The 17,316-nt window shown below is 39.1% G+C and overlaps 1 protein-coding gene and 1 pseudogene across 10 annotated transcripts in view; one reads left to right on the plus strand and one right to left on the minus strand.

Moving 5' to 3' along the window:
* The window catches only part of LPP (LIM domain containing preferred translocation partner in lipoma), a 730,287-nt gene that overhangs the window by 542,117 nt on the left and 170,854 nt on the right, over positions 1–17,316 (minus strand). For all 10 annotated transcript variants that reach the window (XM_053564331.1, XM_053564334.1, XM_053564332.1 and 7 more), the window contains one exon: positions 7,053–7,115. The gene's annotated coding sequence lies outside the window, so the exon portion shown is untranslated. The remainder of the gene's footprint in view (positions 1–7,052; positions 7,116–17,316) is intronic.
* LOC128568317 (uncharacterized) lies at positions 6,393–6,504 on the plus strand (annotated as a pseudogene).

A 17,316-nucleotide genomic window follows, 5' to 3' on the forward strand; every position in this document is an offset into this window, starting at 1 on the left:
AAATGGAATCTGTAAAAGCAGGACCATTGAGCCTGTGTCACGGAGCTGTGATGAGGACTATTCATCGCACAGGCACAGTGAGATTTCAGTCATCCTCCCAGCAGTCCTGTGAGGAGGACGACGATTTCCACCTCACAGACAACAAACCTGAGACTCCAGGAAATCTAGAGATTTATCCAAAGCCACACAGACAATAATCCTGAGCTTCAAATATCTACCGGCCAAGCCTTTCCGTGAGTATATGCCCACAGAAGACAGAAGATACGAGTAGCTGTCACTGGAAAGTGCTGGTGCAAAGCCCTGTTTTGCCATTAGTCCCAGGGAGCCATGACCCTGCTGCCTGAATTTTATGAAGCCACGCCCCTCCTGCGAGCCTCTGTTTCCCAGTCTGTAAGGTGAAGGGGGTGTTCCTGACAAACTGGGGCCTCCTCCACCCCTGACACTGGCTTTCACCCTTCTGGCTCCCACATATGCTCAGTGGGTCACCAAGCACTGAGTTTTAACTTCACACATGTGGCAGTCATTACAACTTGGCAAGATCCAAATGTGAGCTGCTCACATCTGCATTTGTGCTGATCTTTGCATGGTCAGAAGTCCTCTCCATCAAAAGTCCCACGCTCAATACAACAGAAAAAAAAACAACAAACAGATTCCCCAAAGTATTGAAATTCCAATTCAGTCAATAACACAGAATGATCAGGGCACTGTGTCTCCTCCTCATCTCGCTCACAAAATGAAGATGTTGAGACTACTAACCTGGGAGAAGTTTAAAAAGCAAGAAAAAAACCGAGTTGTTTATAATTCATTTTATGCAACTGACCAACATTTGTCTCATTCTGCCTTAAGGAGCCAGATAAGCATGTAATTAGTGAATTATCCTATAAGGAATTCAGGATGTATGATCTTGTTCCCCTCTGAACTCCCAAAGCAAACATTCTCCACACTCTTTTGGGGCCCATTTACCATTTTCTATCAGGAATTCTTACAGTTTATGAATTTTTTTCATTGTCCCTATTCATTTTCAACATTCTCTATAGAGGCATTCACATATTTTGAAGCAAATCTGGATTTAAATCCAGACTTATAATTATTAGCTATACAACTCTGGGCAAATTACTCAATCTCTATGAGCTGTTTCTTCATCTAAAATATGAGAAAAAAAATTGTTTTCTATTTATAAGATTAAATAAAATAATTTATCAAAAATACCTAGCATTTAGCAGGTCTGGGTTCAAAGTTCATTTACGTGAATGAATAAATGAATAGACTGCAGAATGGCTCGGCGCCTGTGGCTCAAGCAGCTAAGGCGCCAGCCACATACACCTGAGCTGACATGTTTGAATCCAGCCCGGGCCCATCAAACAACAATGACGGCTGCAACCAAAAAATAGCCAGGCTTTGTGGCGGGCGCCTGTGGTCCCAGCTACTTGGGAGGTGGAGACAGGAGACTCGCTTGAGCCCAGGAGTTGGAGGTTGCTGTGAGCTGTGATGCTATGGCACTCTACCCAGGGCCACAGCTTGAGGCTCTGTCTAAAAAAAAAGACTGCAGAATAAGAACTTTTGTTTTTTTTTTTTACAGAGTCTCACTTTGTCGCCCTCCGTACAGTGCCGTGGAGTCACAGCTCACGGCAACCTCCAGCTCCTGGGCTTAGGCGATTCTCTTGCCTCAGCCTCCTGAGTAGCTGGGACTACAGGCACCCACCACATGCCTGGCTAACAGAATAAGAACTTTAACACTAAAATATCACTCAATGGTTTGAGACACGTAAATGTCTACAGTCATGCTAATAAGTGAGTCTAACAGAGTGGAACAGTAGGTAAACTATGGGAAAAATTCAACAGCAAAAGTAAATATCTCACTCAAATATCATCTCGTACTTCCCACACAGAACATTTTTTGGCTTAATTGATGTATGGCCTTCAGAGCATCTACAAACCTCCTGAAATTTTCAGTAGAATTATTTGTAGATGTGTATTTTCCAGCTACTTCATAGGTTCATCTGAGTTTCCAAAATTTCCTATTCCTCACCTCTACCACAAACTCATGTTCACATGTATACACTTACACACATGTTCAGAACTGCTTTTTCATTGACAGAAAGACAGTTCTCAAATGAAAAAGAATAAGTTTAATAAATCAAGGCTAAAGAAATGTGAAAATACTGCTTAGAAAGCATGGGTAGTGGAAGTTACAACGATGAACACCCACGCCAGATAGCGAGGCTCTGATTTCATGAATTGGCTTGGCTGCAAACTTGCTATGGGACCTTGGGCAAATCTGAGACCTGTGAAAATCAGAGTTGGGACAACCTTTGACCTCATGTATTCTGCCCTCCTCCTCCCATCTCACAGATGGAGAAATTGTGGCTCAGAAGGTGATCATACATTCCCAAAAGTTATAGCAAATTATTGATAATAAAGGCCAGGTTTCCTGAACCTCAGATTCAGGAAAATGATTTCCACTCTCTGAACATCTATACTACAAAGTTCAAGGTGAGTGTTTAGATCCAATGGTCTCTGAGTTATCTTCTATCTGATGGATAATTACTACTTTCGTCTCTAAACATGTAAGATTCATGTAAATATGGGTTTGGTTTTGGCAAAGATTACACCAGTTGATTCTCAGTCCCAGCCTAGTCCCACGAGGCAGAGAGGAGGGTCTGAAGGAGGAAAAGACATTGCTATTAGTCCTGTGTAGCCCAGCAGTTGAGAACCGAAGGCCGTGAACTGGATTTTACTATGTTGGCTATTCCTCTCTCATCCCCTTGCTTTTTTTTAATCTCTCATCTGTCTCCTCTTTATTAATATTCCCAAACCATGTGCAATAAACAGCCAGCGTGGAGCTCATCCTCAGCTTCCTATAATTCACTGGATCAGAAAAAGGCAGGAGGTGGGTGGGGGAAAGAGTGATGATGTCAGAATCAAATAACCTCTTCCAGGAAGGACTGCAAGCGAATCCAGTCTGCTAACAAAGGCGGCAAGCAGAAGACGACCAGAAGCCTCTGTGCCACTGCTTCATGAAATTAATAAAGACGCCTGGAGTCCATGTGCTTTAAAGACAGCCCACATCCCTGCACTGACGCTGAGATTGTTTCGCCTGAAAGACAATAGCCTTTTAAAAAATATTCTGAAAAGGCAGTTTGTAGAAAAAGATTTCTCTGTTTAAACAAAGATATGACTATGGAGTTAGAAGAAAGCACTATAGTCTAGGATCAGTCACCAACACAAACCAGATTCCCAACCTGACCCCCAAGTCTCTACCTCTGAAATAAGAGAATCCAGTTAGATTGACCCTTAAAGTCCCTCTGGGTCTGACATCCAGTGATACGCTCTGGAAAAGGCAAATAACGAAAGAAGAATCCATCCCTTCCCTACAGTCTTAATCGGGGGCAAATTTACCAAATCCTCTTAACAGTGGGCCCAGATCACAGAGCAATGTTATAACATAGAGTAACATGAGGGAAGATGGGTTTATTTTTTCTGTTTTCCATCAGCAAATGCAAGGTACTGGGAGTAAGTGATGACCAGTGTGTAAATACCCAGTCATAGTAGTATACAGTCTAAATCACTAACTGCTCTTCTGGTAGCTAAGAGAAGCAATGCAAAGCAGAAAAAAATAACCACTTTCACATATCAGCCCTGTAATAGTATCATAGGACTTTCCTATGATTTTGAAACATGGCAGCAGAAAGGAGAAGGGATTGGCTAGGAAATAAAATCATCGGTAATAGACCATTTAACTAAAAGTAATGCCAGAATGGATCAGTAGAATGTGGTCTGTCGTTAGATAGGGAAATAGGCCTCACAGAGGAAGGTGACTTGCCCAAGGCGACATAGCCAGTTAGCATCAGAGGTGGGATTAAAATTAGATTCTCCTGGCTCCTGGCTCACATAACATCAGACACCTTGCTTCACTCCTCAAAACAATGAGATCCTAACAAGGTAATTAAATAATTTTACTTATAACCACTGTCTCTACCTCCCTTTCAAAAGACAGTAACTGATGAATTTTACTTAAGGCGGTCTAGGACTAGTTCTGCCAAATTATAATAAACAATTCATTCTGGCAATATAGACAAGTTCATGAGAATTAATTGGGTATTTTTCATCCCTGCTAATGAATCACCCGTGGAAAACAGGGATAATCAACGGTCTTCAGGAGGCCAGAGTCTGTTCTTCTTCAAGTACAGATCTTGCCTATTAAAGAACATTAGGCATCAGCTCTAAATAGTAAACAGGGTATACAGTTTCAGATCCCATGAAGCGCAGCTTTAAATAGATTTGGTTTGGAAATGGGACAAGGAACACCCGGCAGTTGGTGGATCAGCGTTGAAAGCAGAGAACAACAAGTGGGTACCTGTTGACACATCTACTGTCTGTGAAGTCTAATTATTTATTTAAACTTTTATTCTTCCTTCATTACTGCCACTGATACCAATTATTATCACAAGATTATTTTAAATTTCTGCAGCATGCCCCTAGAATATTTACTTCTCCACCTTTCAAAGGTTATTTGAGAAGTTTCTATCCTTCCCTCCCCACTAGGCCCCACCTCCCAAATACAGAGGAGAGAGGGGTGGGGGGAGGGCTGAGGGGCAAGAAGGGGGGAGAAAGAGAAAGACAGAGACAGAGAGACATGGGGGCTGAGGGCAGGGAAGAAAGAGAGAGAGAGAGAATTCTTTTTTTTCAAGATTAATTTTTTGTAACATTTCAAGGCTTGCTTAAAACTCCTTGTAGTTTCGGGATGGGTTTCAGTGGAGAAGGGGGGCACAAGTTAACTACTTTTCAAAGCTTATTCTATTAATATTTAACAACTGATATCTGGGGGAAGGTTAGTATGATAAGCACAGTTTCTATATGAAAAAGTGAGATCTCTGCCTCACAGAGCCATCAAAAACTATGATGTAGATGTCTACAGTACATTATTTTCTGATATATTTATGTGTAAAAATAATATATTAGAAATAAGTTTTTGCATGGTCATTTTATGGACTAGAACATGGTTAAAAGATGGGCAGGCACTTTTCCTGTATTTTTTGATATTATTCTTTAAAAAAAAAAAAGCTCTCTTTTATAAGAATGAGAAGAAAATCTACACAATTCAAGTATCTGCTATGCCTAATTTAATTACAGGAGTTTCATAGTTCACACTAAACCAATCTCGTGGGCGGCACCTGTGGCTCAGTGAGTAGGGCGCCGGCCCCATATGCGGAGGGTGGCAGGATCAAACTCAGCCCTGGCCAAACTGCAACAACAAAAAAAAATAGCCGGGCGTTGTGGCGGGCACCTGTAGTCCCAGCTGCTTGGGAGGCTGAGGCAAGAGAATCGCGTGAGCCCAAGAGTTAGAGGTTGCTGTGAGCCGTGTGATGCCACGGCACTCTACCCAAGGGGGGTACAGTGAGACTCTGTCTCTACAAAAAAAAAAAAAAACCCAATCTTGTATGCACATGAGGTGTACTTATTTTTTGTACATAATAGACATTAGCTTTGAAAATCTTGTAAGTCCCACAAATATGGGGCAATATCAACCAATTTCATTTTCTCCAAAGGTCTGTGCAACTAAAGTCATGTTTGCAATTCAAGATCACATGGATATAATATACCAAGGAAATTAACAAAATATTTAATGTTTTGTGAATTTCTTTGGTATTAGCAGAACAAATGTTTAAAATACTTTAAATAATGAATCAAATCTTCTACAAAGTTACTTTTCTACAAGGTCTGCACTTAGAACACCATATTCCCTACTTCCTCTCTTTTTGATTAAGAATTATAACAGATTACATAGAACACAGTGGCACTCCCTTGGAGGTACAGACTATTATCAGCAAGTTCCCTGAAGGTGAATAAATCACATTTTGAAAATTTTACAACTATGATGCTTCCTATAATTTTTTTTCCCATTGTCCTCTATTTTATAGACAAACTTCAGACAAACATACTCTTCTACCAAAGGCTGATCTCCTTCACATTGGTCCACCAGTAGTGTGGCAAACAGATACCATGGGTCCAGGGTTTCCAAGATTCTAACTCGTTTTCTGGTGGTTGTTTTTTCTTGTTTGTTTGTTTTTGCAGCCTCGGTTGTATCTTTTTGTGGTGAATTGTTTTGCAGCTAAGGAACAGTTACTTACCCACCTAGTAGCCTTTGGCCCCTTCAGAAGCAGGTAACATTGGCAACACAGTGTGCTGAAAAACGCACTCGATCAAGGGAGAGGGAAGAGGGGGACGAGGGTGGGGTGACCGGTCCTCGCCTAATACGGAGAATGTGGGGGTGATCAGCACGCTCCCTGGGCGAAGGGCTCAATTACAACTTGAACTTTACCTTAGAAATAAAAGCAATGTAACCTAAACATTTGTACCCTCACATCAATCTAAAATTTAAAAAAAATTGGATCCTTTCGTAGTTCATAAGCGCGACGACTGCTTTCCATGCGCATGCGTGAGATGCGCCTCTCGCCAACCTTGTTAGGACGTCGGTGACGTCAGCACGTTTTCCATCTGACGTGAAAAGACAAAAAAAAAAAGGAAAGGAAAGAAAAAAGCCCCCCATCAAGGGCCAGGAAACTGGGTAAAAAGCCCCCCCGCCACACACTAGCTAGGAATACAGTAAAATAACCGATGAGAACATTCTAGTTGGTGGACATGTAAATATTCATTAAATTCGAGTTTCCAATACAGCCCAAATTTGTGTGCTTTTGATATTAAACCTTAATGGCTAGAAATCGAAAGGAAAAATGAAATCAAGAAGACACAGGTTGTTTTTGTTTCGTTTTTTTTTTTTAAGGAGGTAGCTCACTGTCTGGGCCATTTTTCAGGTTCTGTTGTTCATAAAGTACTCACATTTCTTTTTTGTTGTTGTTGTTGTTGTTGTTTGCAGTTTTTGGCCAGGGTTGGGTTTGAACCCGCCACCTCCGGCATATGGGGCCGGCACCCTACTGCATTGAGCCACAGGCACGGCCCAATACTCATATATCTTACATTAGGAATAAAATCAACCTTACACATTGTTGCCTCAGATGCCTGTTAGCATTGCATAAACATGCTCCTCTTACCTCAGGCAGCTGCTCTTGGAAAGGTCAATGGCCACACAGTTTAGCCAACTGCAATGCTGGTGTCTGTAAAGGAAACAGGTAAAATTCAGTCACTCCCAGGGAAGAAGCCTACATTTATTCATTAATCATTATAACTTCTTTTATTTATATAGTGGCTTCTTGTTTTCAAAACATTTGCATATTCATTTCAGCCCACAACTCAATGAAGAAGCGGGAAAGGATTATTCTACTCCCTTCCTAGGTGAATAAGCTGAAGCTCACAGAGGGACGAGGAAGATGAGAAGAAAACTAACATAGCTGTTGTGACTAACTCCGCAAATACTGTGTCAAATGGGCATTATCTTTATTTTACAGGTGTGAATACTGGAGTTCAGAAAGGTAACCAACTTGCCAAAGACTACACAGTGCAATACATGACAATGCACAAGTCTTTTTTTATGTTTTTATTTTATTTTTTTATTTTTTCGAGACAGTCTTGCTTTGTTGCCCCTGGTAGAGTGCCGTAACATCATAGCTCACAGCAATATCAAACTGTTCTAGTCAAGTGATCCTCTTGCCTCCGCCACTCAAGTAGCTAGAACTACAGGTGCCCACCACAACGCCCAGCTATTTTTAGACGCTTTTGCTCAGGTTGGTCTCCAACCTGTGAGCACAGGCAATCTACCCACCTGGGCTTCCCAGAGTGCTGGGATTACAGGCGTGAGCCACCACGCCCAGCCTTAGTGTACAAGTCTTGAACCAAGTGCTTTTCCTGCTGGCCCAGTAATCTTTCCTTTCTACCTTAGTTTCTCCTAGGTTGTTAGGTTGGGAAAACAACAGCTTGTTGACTTGATCCACGAGGCTTGGAGAATAATAAAGTAAAACCAGCTATTTGTTTGACATGAAGAGGTGGGAAACACACAGGATTTAGAACCAGTCAGACTTGTCTTCCTGTTACCAATGGCCTCAGGCAAGTTATTTAAACCCAGTGTCGATTTCTTTCTTTGTAAATAAAGATTATAGCTTATACTTCAGAGCCAAAGCTGGTCAAAGTTCAACTTCTTTTAGAACATCTTCCTCCATTATCACACATCTATGAGTATGTGTAATGGTGATAAGATTTGTTCCCATGAATTCATCTTATGAAGTTATTCTTCATAAGCATGAATTTCCAGAGAATATCTCTGGATGGGGTATTTCTTGGACTTATGTTTCCTAGTTTTACAATACCACAATATTTGTCTATGTCAATGTTACATGACCTCACCTAACAACAAACAACACAAAGAATTTTTAATTCAAAAGACAAGTGCTCAAGATAAAAAATATCAAATGTTCCCACAACCCCCTCACCAAAAAGCAAAAGATATACTGCTTTAGGTGAAAGACGAGCAGCACCATTTCAAAGTTTGTGCCTTAGGTTCAGAGAGATGGAGCTTCCAATCTGACTGCAAGAACAAAAGGGAATTTGGTTTAATAGAATGGATAGCTTTATTGAGAGGTAGGACTTCTGAGAAGTTTTCTTAGCATGTCCTGTTTTCATAAAGGACTCAAATCATATTTAAAAAAACAATATGGTTGACAAGATGTCCTGCAAGAACCTTGTCATCTGCCACTAAAATCAAAACATTAATCACTTTTCAACATTATACTTTATTTTAAACTTTGGAAAAATGTCTTTCATCATCACCATCATAACTCCATTGAGAGCTTATCACCCTAATTTTACAAATACAGGAACCAAACCTCACAGATCACATGGTTAACATAGTGCAAATAAAAATAGAATGGGGGAAGGGGAAAAAGGTGGGGAGGGAGGGAGGAGGGGGGTAGAGGGAGGGGGATTGATAGGATTACACCTGCGGTGCATCATACAAGGGTATATGTGAAACTTAGTAAATGTGGAATGTAAATGTCTTAGCAAAATAACTAAGAAAATGCCAGGAAGGCTATGTTAACTAGTGTGATGAAAATGTGTCAAATGGTCTATGAACCAAGTGTATGGTGCCCCATGATCATATTAATGTACACAACTATGATTTAATAAAAAAAAAAAGGACATTGTATCTTGAGACCAAAACCAGTAAACACCCTTCTATTACAAGATGTAGCCTCCCAATTAAGATCATGCTTACTAACTTCAGTAACGTAACAACTTCCAGAAAGAGAAGACCAGTCCATAATAGAGTAAATTCGGTTGTTAAAGCATAAAGCATACATAGGTCTGAGTTCTGCTTCTGTGGTCTAACCAGAAGGTAACTTTTTACTAAGCTGAACACTTTCTCAGATCTCCCCAGTGAAGTTTCAGAGACACCACATCCTTGGGCAAAGTGTTGAAACACAAGCCACATAAACAACAAAAGTTTGTACCATGAGTTTAAGAAAAGAATCCTTTATCAATAAGCTTCATTTTAAGTAACAGAAGAGCTGAAGCCTTCTAGCTCAGTTCACCAGCCCTCTTCACATGGGTTAAGCATCATGTGTCCTCAGTAGCTCCCGGATATTTCATACAGTGGAGTCCCCATAAACCCATAAAGACATCTGGGACAAGTGACACATCCCACACCAGGCCTTCTGCTAATGAATCCAGTTATCTATCCTTGGCTGTCTCTGTGTATTTACAACTGCTGACCCAGAAAAAGGCATGCCTGCACCCTTTGTCAAACCATCCATCCTCTCCCCCCAATAAATACCTCACCCCCAGAGGCAATTTCAACCAAAAACAAAGAAATCTGAATAAGGAACTTCAAACTTGCAAAATTTCAACCTATTAATTAGAATCTATGTGAAGCAAGACTCATTAAACCCAGTGAAGACTTCTGTAAGATTATTAATAATTCCTACTATATTTTTATACAAAACAGGACAGAATAAAGGAAGCCAAGAAAAAAAAAGATAAAGTCAATAAAAATGACAGGGAATAAGAAAAAAGCAGAAGGGGATAGAAGAACATAAGAAATTAAGAGAACAGAGACATCTGTTTCAATGGCATTTGTTACAAACCTTGGTAACCTTTGACTCTACTACTGCACCCTAGGACAAATTTAAAGCAACATAACTCTAGGATGATGACCCTAACATTATGAACAAAGTGTTAAGTTGCTAACTAAACAGCACAGGATCAGTAAAAGATAACTCATAATACTTGATACTTTCTAAGTGTTTCAGTACAAATAAGTGATACAACAGTATGTTGTAATAACTTCCAATAAGACACTAAACCGGAACTCTTTTCACTCTATCATCCCAAATGTTCATTCTGAGTGAATTGTGAACCTGAGTTCTGGACTCGGTGCTCTAATTACTAAATCTTTTTATTAGAAGTCATATAAAATATATTTATTTTCGAGTTTTTATTTTTACAGGTCTTGTTATCCTAAAACCACTATGAAAAGTCCAAATGTTATTTTTTCTAGGTTTTGTGCACCATTGCACATTCCACATGCCAGTGGAGGTGGTAGAAAGAGGGTTACTTACACTAAGATCGGTTTAAACTAAAACATGTTTTAAACACAAATCCGTCTACAGAAGCAACTGAAATGTTAGATTAACCCAGGGGAATGAGATGACAGACGTGAAATGTCCTGCACTCAAATTCACTGTCTCACCCATTACCCTGAGATACTTATCAAGAACGTAAGATATTCCATAGCTTAGGAATGATTTGGTTGTCTCATTAAAGTAATGTTTGCCTGTATTTAATTGCTTCCCTCCCTGATTTTAATTTCCTCACCTGTCAGCATCTATCAGAAACACTGAAATCTTCTGACATCCTGGCTGATTGTGTTGAAATTAATCAGATTTTTTTAAAGTAAATTGCTTTGGCCTAAAGGTGATGCTTACTTCTTAATGTGATATTTATAAGGGTTCTATCAATGGAACTTACAATTTAGAAATTAAAGAAGAGATTTTAGTAATCCTTAGAAACGTAGGAAGCTTAAAAATCTCCACCACTGGACTGTGAAAGAAAGGTAAGTATTGGAAGAATAGCTTTGGCAAGAAGGCCAGTTAGAAGCCCCAGTGTGCATCCCCCTCACGAAGACAGCCAGAACCACAATAAACTACTACATTTTAATGAAAATAACTAACTGAGAGTATCTGAAAGTGCATCAGGGGAGTAACTAAACCATGGTTAGCCCAGAAACTCAGGATAACCACATAGAGAATGGAACCATCCTCCCATTCTCCATTGGGAATAGTTGGCACCAGGAGAATAAGAAGGTAAGCAAAGTACCTTGGACACCTACAGACATCAACCTTGGTGCCAGCTACATTCCTCATATAAATCCACGTAGTTGTGTCCTCCACCCATCATTAAAAACCAACACTGTGCCCTGTCCCTGTGGCATGCACAGTTTCTGTGCGACAACATCTTGGAAGTAGAACTATGGCTGGAGCGTGTCCTAATTCAGGGATGAGTAGCCACAGCTCCCCTAAGGCTAAGCCACACAGCTGAAGCACCCCAGCTTAGTGGCCCAGCATTTACAAGCCACTGTGAGCAGCTGTTACACTCTTCCCTGTGGGGCCACACCTCCCACTCACCTTCCTTCAGACTGGAGCTGAAGTGGTACCCTGGCCCCTGGGAAAACAGTAACTTGGCCATTCTGAGCAATCACACACCCCCCACCCAGAAGCTGAAGTGGCACCCTATATCCCAAGGAAATGGTCCTGAGCTACCTACAACAGTCATATCCCCCAGGCCTAAGGAGAAGTAGCATATTATCCCCTAGGGAATTGGTGCCCTGGCTGGGCTGAGCAGCTGCATCCTAAGGCTGAACTCATAAGATAACCTATATCTTAGAGAAACAGAGCTGTGGCCGAGTTGAGCTACCCTACTCTACAGGCCAAGCAACTCTAATACCCTGCTTCCCTGGAGCTGGTTTAAGTACCTAGCATCAGATCTACTGAGATACCCCTGTCCTTGGGAAGAAGACTCATTGGTGTGCTATCCTCTGGCCCATGAGGGTCCAAATGACATTTGTACTTTGCCATTCTGAGGCACTGCTGCTGCTGCTGCACCTGGCCACACAGTGTATAGGGTACAGCTGAGTCCTACCACCACAGGGTCTAGAATCACTGGTACATGGTCCCTCATCCCCTGGGACACAAGTTGCCACTATGCCCAATAGGCTCAGTTTCCAAAATTGTAGCCATCTCCTGCTCACTGGACAAATCCTCCAGAACACTCTTTTTGTGCTGGAGTTGAGCCATCACCTCCCTGTACCTCAGGGCAGAATCACAGCTGGACCTGAGCTGCTAAAAGGGTGCTCTCAGTCCCAGATCCTGGCTCTGTGAGCAACCTACATTCAAACCTGACATAGAGTGAACCTGCAGCCCAAGATCCAAGTGCCACAATACATGGACCTAGGAAGGCCTCACAGCTGTTCTGAGCACCTGCACCTGGAATCCAGCACTGCTACAAGTGCCTCTAGCCCCTATCAGAACTGACACCTACAGGCATCCTCTTGGCTAAGTTTCCCCATCATGGAGAAAATGAGAACAGGAGTAACCCAAAAGCCCTTGACACTAAGCGCATTAACAATCTCCACCATCACCAACTCTATCACAAACATCTATAGCTTAGAGGCCAATGAGGTTTTCACAGTTACTTCTGATGTTGAACACAGCTAAAGAAGCTAAACAGAGACTACATCATTGTACCTACCCAGAAACAAAGTCACCACACTGTTCCCACTGCAACACTAAAACCCAACTGCAGGTGAAATTTTTTTACTACAAAATCTACTCTAGAAAAGTTGAAAGAGATCACTGTCCCTGTAGATCAGTGGCTCTCAACCTTCCTAATGCTGTAACCCTTTAATACAGTCCAAAGGGGTTGTGACCCACAGGTTGAAAACCACTGCTGTAGATATATTAGCATCACCTCAAGAACATAAGAAACATAAAACTGTAAGAAAATACAATACAACCAAAAATATGTAACTCTCTACTAACAGACCCTAATGAAAGAAAATCTTGCCAGAAATGGAATTCAAAATAATGATCCTAAGGAAACTCATTCAGATATAAGAAAATGCAGGTAATTAATTAAATCAAAATAATTTAACAATATCTGGAAAACTATTCATGATATAAACAAAAAAAAAAAAAAAGATAGAAATCATTGAAAAGTTCCAAGAAAAAATCTTGAAGGTAAATAATTTAATGAATCAAATGAAAAATATAATAGAGAACTTCAACAGCATACTTGATCAAGCAGAACAAAGAAACATCGAATCTGAAGTAAGATCATTTGAAATTACACAAAGGAAAAAAAATAAAAATAAAAAGGAGTGAAAAAAGCCTACAAGACTTACAGAACATCATTAGCAATCAAATATTTGTGTTAGGGGACTTCTGAAATGAGAAGAAAAAAACATAAAAATATATATCTCATAAAATAATTGCTTAAAAATTCTTAAGTCTGGGGAGAGATATGGACAACCAGATCCAGAAAACTCAAAAATCTTCAAATAGATTCAACACAAAAAGTCCTCCCCAAGGCGCATTACAGGCAAATCATCAAAGTAAAAAAACAGAATACTAAAACCAGCAAGAGAAAAGTGTCAAATCACATACAAAGGAATCTCCATTAGACTAACAGAAGGATTTTCCACAGAAATCTTATAGACCAGAAAATAATGAAATGATACATTGAAAGCACTGAAAGGAAAAAGTGGCCAGGCAAGAATATTATACACAGCAAAACTATCCTTCAGAAATGAGGGAGAAATAAATTCCAGACTAAGCAGAAACTAAGACAATTCATCACCATGAGATGGTACTTACAAAAGTACTCAAGGGAGACCTATGTCTGGGGATAAAAAGGTGATATTCAATACCACCAAAACACACAAAAATATAAAATTCACTGGTAGAACAAATACACAAAGAAATCAAATATTATCACTACAAAAAACCACCAAGCCACAAGGATAAACATTAAAAGAAGAAGAGACAAAGGATATATAAAATAACCAGAAAACACAAAATGGTGAAAGTAAGTTTTCACCTATCAATAATAACTTTGAAGGCAAAGAGATGAAATTCCCCACTTGTAGGATATAGGCAAGTTAGATAGATTCAAAAATTGAAAACCTCACCATAAGCTGCCCACAAGAAACTCACTTTACCTGTAAAGATACATACAGAATGAAAATGAAAAAAAGATATTCTGTGCAAATGGAAACAAAAAGCAAGCAGAAATAATCATACTTAATAGCAGATAAAACAGACTTTATGTCAAAAGCATTAAAAGAGAAAGGTCATTATATAATGACAAAGAGATTAATTCAACAAAAAGACATAACAATTGTAAATATATAGAGATAGCTATAGATAACAAACACTGCATTCGTTCAGATATATAAAGCAAATATTATTAAATCTAAAGAGAGATAAAGTCCAAGACATTACTAGTTGGAAATTTCAACACTCAACTCTCCACATTGAACAGGTCAACTAGACAGAAAATCAATATAGAGACATTCGGTTTAAACTGCAGTTAGACCACATGTCCTAACAAACATTTACAAATCATTTCATTTGGCAGCTGCGGAATACACATCTTCTCATCATCATATAAAATATTCTCCAGGATAGATCACATGTTAGGCCACAAAGCAAATATCAATAAATTTAAAAGAACCAAAATTATATCAAGTGAATCTTTAGCCATAATGAAAAAACTAGAAAAACTAATGAAAAAATTAGAAATCAATTACAAGAGAAAGCTTTGAAATTGTAAACACACATGGAAATTAAACATAAATCTCTTGAAGAACCAAAGGGTCAATGAAAAAAATTAAGAAGAGAATCTGAAAATTTCTTGAAAAAAATGAAAATAGAAACTCAACATACCAAACCCTGTAAGATACAATAGTAGTATTAAGAGGAAAATTTATAGCAATAAATGGCTACATTAAAATTAAAAACCTAAAGATGTATCTCAAGAAACTAGAAAAGCAGCAACAAGCTAAACTCAAAATTAGTAGAAGGAAAGAAATAATATTATTACATCAAAAATAAACAAAATTGGCTTGGTGCCTGTACCTCAAGCTGCTAAGGCACTAGCCACATACACCAGAGCTAGTGGGTTCGAATCCAACCCAGGCCTGCCAAACAACAATGACAACTACAACCAAAAATTGGTCGGGCATTGTGGTGGGCACCTGTAGTCCCAGCCTAATAAACGAATAAGCATTCATTTATTAGGCTAAATTCACCATGAATGAAGTAGCTGACAAGGGAGGCTGAGGCAAGAGAATCGCTTGAGCCCAGGAGTTGAAGGTTGCTATGAGCTGTGATGCCGCAGCACTCTACTCAGGGTGACAGCTTGAGGCTCTGTCTCAAAAGAAAAAAAAAAATTTTTAAACAAAATTATGTATGTGTTTTGTTTCATACTAATGAAATAAAAAGTTGCTTTTTTGCAAAGATAAACAAAATTGATAAACCACTAGATAGAAACCAAGAAAAAGGATAAAAGACCCAAATAAACAAAATCAGAAACTAAAAAAAGGAGACATTACAACTGACACCAATGGTATATGAAAAAATAAACAACATAAATGATCACCAAGGAAATGCAAATCGCAAATCAAAATCACAATGAGATAACATGCCTCCTCAGTCAGAAGAATTATTATCAAAAAGACAAAAAATAACAAATGCTGGCCAACATGCAGAGAGAGTAGAATTCTTATACTGTTGGTGGTAATAAGTGATTAAGGAAAACAGTATGGATACTCCTCAAAATACTAAAAATGGAAATACCACACCATCTGGCAGTTCTGCTACCAGGTACCTATCCAAAAGGAAAGCTGAACATCAAAAGTGTATCTGCACTTCCAATCCTATTGCGTCACTGATCATAACTGCCAAGATAGAGAATCAGCCTAAGTATCCATCAACGAGTGAATGTATAATGAAAATGGGAGAGAGATAAATACATATAACACTATTTATCCATAAATAAAAAGAACCAAATTTTGTCATCCATGACCGCAGAGGACATTATGCTAAGTGAAGTAGGTCAGGCACAGAAGGTTACATACCATAAGTTCTTACTCAGTGTAGATAGTAGAACAGCGGTTACTAGAGTAGGGTAAAGTAGGGGGCAGGGACAAATAAGCGAAGGTTTGTTAACAAAAGTACAAAAGTTTGTACTAGGTTTGTACAAAAGTACACCTAGATGAAAGGAGTTAGTTCTAGTGTTCTAAACCACTATATGATGACCACAATTAACAACAAATTTATTGTATAGTTCCAAATAGCTAGAAGAGCTAGAAGAGTTTTAAATGTGCCTTACACAAAAAGAAATCATAAATGATTAAGGTAATGAATATGCTAATTACCTTGAGTTGGTCATTATCCATTGTATATATATGTCAAAATATCACACTCTACCCCAAAAATATGTGTAATTCTTATGTGTCAATAATAACAATAAAATCAAAACATTTTATATACAGTTTTAAAACAATTCAATAAACAAGTGCTGATTGAGCATTTAGTTAGCAATTGCCAGCAGGTACTTGGGGATACACAGGAGTAACACACGAAGCTACCTCAGGAAGTGTGGAGACAGGTAAGCATTCGTTTATTTAGGCTGAAGTCACCGTGATTGAAGTAGCTGACAATCTGATCACTAAAAGTTATTGTCACTCTGCGAAGCCGAAACAAGTGGATTGCTTGGGCTCAGAAGTTCAACACCAGCCTGAGCCACAGAAAGATCCAATCTCTAAAAATAAAGGAGTATTATGGCAGGTGCCTGTAATCCCAGCTATAAGGGAGCTGAGGCAAGACAATTGCTTAAGCCCAAGAGTTAGAGGTTGCTGTGAGCTGTGACACCATAGCACTCTATCAAGGGCTAAGACTCTGTCTCCAAAAACAAACAAAAACAATTACATTGTATTTGTAATATAACAAATATTACAGGTGTTTGAGTTGTGCTTTGACACCAATAAATGATTTCACTCTTCACTACTACTCATTGAGAAGTAATTATTATTATTATTATTATTAGCAATAATTCTCATTTGATAATTGACAAAGCCAAGGTGTGCAGGGGAGTAAAGGGACTCTTTCCTAGACAACTAGTTATGGACATACTTAGACTTATGATCCAAATAAAATCACATAATACAGCATGATCATTTTGGAATGGAGAAAAAATTATTGGCAAATCCTCCAAATATAATTATTCAGTGCCATTTCTTGTGCTAATGCGTAGTATCTGTCAGAAACAGTTAAGACACTCATTTAGGAAACCCACAAGCACTAAGCT

Source organism: Nycticebus coucang, chromosome 16 (genome assembly GCF_027406575.1).
Source record: "Nycticebus coucang isolate mNycCou1 chromosome 16, mNycCou1.pri, whole genome shotgun sequence".
NCBI lineage: Eukaryota > Metazoa > Chordata > Mammalia > Primates > Lorisidae > Nycticebus > Nycticebus coucang.